This window comes from Homalodisca vitripennis, chromosome 3 (assembly GCF_021130785.1).
Source record: "Homalodisca vitripennis isolate AUS2020 chromosome 3, UT_GWSS_2.1, whole genome shotgun sequence".
Lineage (NCBI taxonomy): Eukaryota > Metazoa > Arthropoda > Insecta > Hemiptera > Cicadellidae > Homalodisca > Homalodisca vitripennis.
Genome location: NC_060209.1, coordinates 145,000,409 through 145,006,742, shown reverse-complemented (window position 1 = coordinate 145,006,742; position 6,334 = coordinate 145,000,409).

Genomic DNA, 6,334 nt, shown 5'->3' with positions numbered 1-6,334 from the left:
TCTAATAATGTAGTTTTTTCAGTTCCCGTAACAAAAATAGTGGTCTCTGTATAATACAAAAGTACCGTTTTAACATCATATACTATTGCTTGAGTATATACCTTTTAAATACATATCAGTCGAATACACTATGGCATCACCATGTCAAAATCCATTCACAATAATTATGTATTCTAGATAGACCAGCGCGTTAACTGGATAGTGCCAACTCTGAGAAATAGATTAGTCTTTTCCAACATAGACTGTTCTATGGGTCTGAAGGACCCTCACCAACATAGCTCCCAGCATAACAGTGTTCTTGAACTTTCTGTCTCCTTTGTCTCAAACATGTTCAGTATTAGTTACTAAATAGCCCAAAAAGAACATACCAAACTTATATAATCCATGTATAATAATAATGTCCCCATACTAGTTGCTTAATTCACTGCTGTTCCATAACAAGGTTCTCTTCTACTGGTATATGTTAGCCAGTGGAACCTACTCAGAGTGCAGAAAATACAGATGTCACTTACCTCTTCTGTACATCGTAACTGATGTTAATATACAGCACGTCACTAACAGTAGAGGTATTGGAATTAGAGCGGAACCCTAACCAAGTTCACGTGGAAAATAGTTAGGTGAGGATTACCTAAGCTCCTACTCTTGTCCAGAGATAATCAAATGGCTTCACTTAATATAGTAAAATGCGACAATTTGCCGTTGATGCGTCTACGTGCGTGTTAAGGGGGTTTTATATTGCGCGTCCTCACTTTGAGGCACATCCGTGCTAGTCTAATGTCAATTAACCATGGTCCATAGATAGAATCATCCAATTGTCAAGTAAATCTATTGCTGATATTGGACTGCATACACGACTAACGTCTCTCTACATAGCCCTATTGTTCAGTAGAAGAGCAAGAGGGAAAAAAATAATAGGCATTTTCATTATTCCTCATATCAATGCCACTACCAATACCTAATTTACAAACAGAATGTTTACATGAACAACGAACAGGAATAATACAGAGACATGACCTATTCTTATACAGATCAAAACAAATACAAATTTTTAAAAACACTGATTGTATAATAATTATTAAGATAACAACTTGCATCATTTATAAAATTACCTAAAAAGACGATTTCGTTCAGAAACAGTTACGAACTATAAGATAATGTATAGATAATCATGCTAAATATCGAACGTGTGTTATACTGTATACCTCCAATGATGCCCGATGTACACGTCAGGTATTTTAACGTGCGGCGCCGCTGCGTGGGCGCATGTGCTGTCTATGTGCCAATGGCGTAGTGTGGCGGGTACAACGGTTATCGCAAGCAAGATAACCGGATCAAGCTACCTCGAGCATGGCTGCTGCTTGGATGGGTAACCCCAGAGCGATCCAGCAGTGGTGTAGCTACCTTGGGTAGCACCCGGTGCGGAAGTTGGTGGTGTCACCCCATCGAAAGTAAAAAGCAATAAATGTTATATGATAAAGGTCATGGATCATTTATTATTTATAATATTGAATAAATAGCATAACAATAATAACTAAGACAGAAAAGGAAATGTTATACAATTGCAATTTCTTCTTTCTAGCTTTGACAGCTGCAAACTCAGCAATAACTTCATCGAAATTTATATTTTGTATTGCCTCGTGTTCGATTGCTAATATACCAAGATTGCAAAACCGCGATTGGGTCATTGTTGCCCGCAAATAGTTTTTCATTGATTTTAATTTACTGAAACCCCTCTCACATGAAGCTACGGACACACAAAATCGTCGTGAACTATTTCAGTGCAATGATTTGGAAGATATTCTGTAAAATCCCATTCTACAATTAACTTTATAAAATCTAGAAACACCCAATCTTCTATAACTAAAGAATTATACACGTTTAACAATTCACGCCAACCAAATACAACACACTCCACGAAACAAATGAGAAATGTTGCAACTGAAACGTCAAAGATCATGAGTATGGGGCGGGAATCCCCGGATTATACATAGAGCTCAGATAGTGCTAGTAGAGGAATCGCCGAAAAAGAAATGTTTGTCCTAGCGATTTATTTTTTGTTTGTTTGTACATTGTTCTTATAAAGTTGAGAGACCGGGTGGGTGTCACCCCAAAAAAGGCGACAACCTTTGCAAGCAGTACGCCTGCCCTGCCATTGGTGGTGGTTAGGAAGTTACCTTTAAGCCGTTGGTCCCCAGGTCGTGTTAGAGAGGGCTTCTTAGCCCTAACTTCGCCTGGTAAAATAAGACATCTTTACTTTTTTATAACGCACGTATGTGAAGAGCTGCACACTTACCTCCGTTATCGTTGCGGCGCCTAACGTTCACCTTGCGGAATCGAGTTCCCCCCTGGAACCGCAATGGTATCGTGACCGTACGTGCGTTGGACAGTACATTCATTTAAATTGGACAGTGTACACTTCCGCGTTTCTACCGCAAGTATGGCTAGTTACGACATTGAATTATATATTGATGAAATAAATAAGTATCGAGAAATATGGGACCTGTCTTCTGAGGACTATCACAACAGAAACAAGAAAAGAGCAGCATGGGTAAATGGGTGTTGTGTTGTGTACGACAAATTCAAAGAGGAGAAAGAGAGCAATCAAATATTTCAGTAAATTTCATTATTAATTTTTGCATTACGAGTTCAAAGTATGTTATTTGCTCCGGTGCTGTTTTCTCAATATAGATAGACTTTATACAGGGTGTCCAGCAACCATTCGAACAAATTTTGCCACATTGTTCAGCAGGCCAAAACTAACAAATAATGCAATATAACAGGTGTCCTATTTCACTTCGTTTAGCGTCTGTCAGTCTGTATGTGTTTTTGGGAAAAAAATTACTACTCAAAAACCACTTAAGATACAGAATTCAAACTTAACAGTTACGTTAACCTAGTGTTAGTCCTTTTCAGTGAAAAAAAATAAAACAAATATCTCATTGCATTTCAAAATGGCGGCCGTTCAAAATTTTCAAATTGTATTAGCTTTGAAACGGCTACTTTGACAACAAATTCACCAGGATAACTTTTTTTAGCGTATTTTATTACCAATTCAACAATTTTTGTTTCAAAAAGATTGAATAACAAATAACTGAGTTGCAGCACCAAACGTAAAAACAGGTTAAATCCATGCATTGCATACAACAATGTAGTGGATTTTTACGAATAAACTATTTAAGGTTCTTTTTAAGGACTTTCCCGTTCACTTTGAAAGTTTTGTTCAATTTGGCCTGGCAACTGAATAAATTTGATACTTTTTTCCAAATCAGGTGAAATGAAAAATGAAATGAAAATGGTTTATTTTCTTAAAAATAGTACAATAAAACACATATACACGTTTTGCAACAAACGTAAGCAAATATATACAATGTCTGAAATCATGTATCAGAGTGTAACAATACGGTACTTATACATAGTTAATTATTTCTTATTATAATAAACCTTCCATTAATTCTATTTAATGCAATTAAAATTTGAAATAAGAAGAGTAGTATAACCGGGATGAGCCTACATGGGCCTAGGACCTGTGCGTAGGCTCTGGTCGTGAATATTGGAACTCAAAACTAATAATAGAACAAATGATTTTATAAGTTAAAATAGTAGTTTAATAATTTTTGATATTATTAATGGTTTTATAATTTATTTTTAATCCGGCTGGATGGCAATGACAACAGTGACCACGCAGGCAATTGATGAGTCATATTGATAATGGTACGTAACCGAGTATAAATCTAGTTTTGCTGCACTGTCGTATGAAGTATTAATTATGGTAATTATAATGAAGGACAGACCGAATAACAATAAATAGCGAGGAAGGGTTAGAAGTTCAGCGATAACAAGGGACTATAAGTCTTATAAGGACTTTTTAAGGACTATATACTTCTTCGCCATCTAACGTTAGTAAACCATCCTTCATGCGTTTTTTAAACCAGTAAAGATTAGGTAATTGAAACACAGAAGCGAAGTTGTAACTCAAAACACGTTACAGTACAAAACTTGAGAAATATAATACAAATTTGTTACGCTGAATGTTTTTTTTTTTATATAGAAACTGTAATGACGACTTGTTGCGAGTACCGTGTGTTATGAGTATAAGTTGTCAACGCTAAAAGAGTATGAAAATTAATGTATAAGTAAATAAGAATGGTTTAGATTAACAAATTTCTTATAGTCATTAGTTTTTTCTCGAAGAAAATTAATTCTAAAGAATATGTTGTACTCTTAAAGAACATTATTAATTTTTTAGTATTGTTTTTTGTTCAAAAATTATTGGCTCAAGAATAGTTTTGAAAGCGACTTGTTGCGAGTACCGTGTGTTATGAGTATAAGCTAAATTGACAAATTTCTTATAGTCATTAGTTCTTCCTCGAAGAAAATTAATTCTAAAGAATATATTGTACTCTTAAAGAACATGGTTTTTAGTATTGTATTCTGTTAAAAAATTAATGGATTTTTGAGAGGAGGCGTTCTGTGTAGTAGTGTTCGTAATATTATTTTAATGCCTCAGCCTGGGTATTACGAAAAGTGGTGGGAACTTAATCGATTAAATGTTTAAAATGTGTTGTTATTTATAAAAATAAATTATTTTCAAACAATGCAATGTGTCTGTTTGATGTTTAGTAATTTATAGAAAAATTTGTAGTGAAATAATTTTATGATAAATCAAAGGCATATTAATCAACCAAGTCCATTGTTCATAAGTATTAACGTTTAAAATATTTAGTAATGTATATAGTAACATACAGTTAATTTTTGTTAATCAGTTCTTATAATAATATATATTTACATTTACTAGATTCCTGAAACAATACATTTCTTGTTATATATCTATCCATTAACTGTAAAATATGTTGTTTCTTCCTCTATCCGAACACTTTTTTGCAAGCGGATCCTTTCGTTCACTTGCCATTCCGTTCAGTCGTTTATTTTGTTGAATACGATGACCGGTAAAACACGCTCTAGCGGGAAGGCGTAGTAACTCTTTGCTGACCGGTTCAACTGAACTGGTCGCAGCAGTGAACGATACCTACCGAGCCAGATTAGTCAGCTGATTTTATTAGATTGAATTAGAGTGAGCGCTGAGCAGTGGTGGGGATGCTTTGAGGGGCGGCGGAGGGATATTTACCCCACCCTGCGTGAACTCAAATCAACTAAGGTTTTTTTGTTAGCGGTTTACCTATAGGCACTATGAGCCACCGCCAGCGTTAATTAAATATATTGAAACAACTACTCCTCCGAAACGGTCGTGAAATCAATTCCAGACAGGAATGCTGATAAATCCTTTTTTGAGAGACTGAGTCTCACTTAGATTTTCTAACAAACGAACAACACGACTAACATAACTGCAGAATTGTGCAATTCCACCCCAATATTTGTCATCAAATATATTATCACCATAAACACCGGTGAATAGCAATTAAGACAATTATTCTTAGAATGGGGACGACAATAGTAACCTTTCTTGAAAAAATTGTTTTAACTAAATTAATAATTATGTACACAGAGTTAGTGAATTATATAAATAATGATAATCTTCATTGTTTTGTTATAATCAGCAAATAAATACATTTTGCTATATTATTAACTCTCTACCTTCTTCCTAAATATTAGGAAACAGGATAAACTAATAATTCAAAATAAAGATTAATTCTACAATAATCCAATAAGATATACTCCAAAAGTAATAAAAAAAATCTTCAGAGGTGACACCTAATGGTAATAGCAAGTATTCTCAGCGTAGGTATGGATAGCCTCATGACTGTATCTTTAAGTTTTATCACATGAGTTACTCTTGCTTCTAATTCATCAAATTAATGAAAGCTCGTTAAAAATAATTGAAAGATTTATCTGGGTTTCCCTTTCAATCGCCAAAACTTTTCCTACATCTACGTCTCATAAGTCTTGAATCAGTAAATGGATGAACCTAAAATCTTCTTTTATTAACGTTATAGTGTCTTTTTTCACTTCAATCTCTGGACTAACATCAAGATGGGAAGGATGTTTTGCACGCAGTGGGACCATACGTTAAAAAAAAACCTGACGTGTTCATCGGGCCTAATGCTCTCAGAACTGCCGGACTCCTCATTCTTCTTGTGATAAATCTCAGCGTTTTGTTGGCCTTCTTACAGATAACATCAATATGGTGAATAAAGCCAAAACCAGACTAAAAAACACCCCTAAATCCTTCGCAACTCCAGTTCTTTGAAGCTATTTCTCTTGAAGGTGATATTTTTGAAAGGCTGGATTTCACGTTCGGTAAAGGTGACAACGGAACACTTAGATACATTGATAGTCATATTGTTTGTGCAACATCAGTCGCTGATACTTCCAAGGC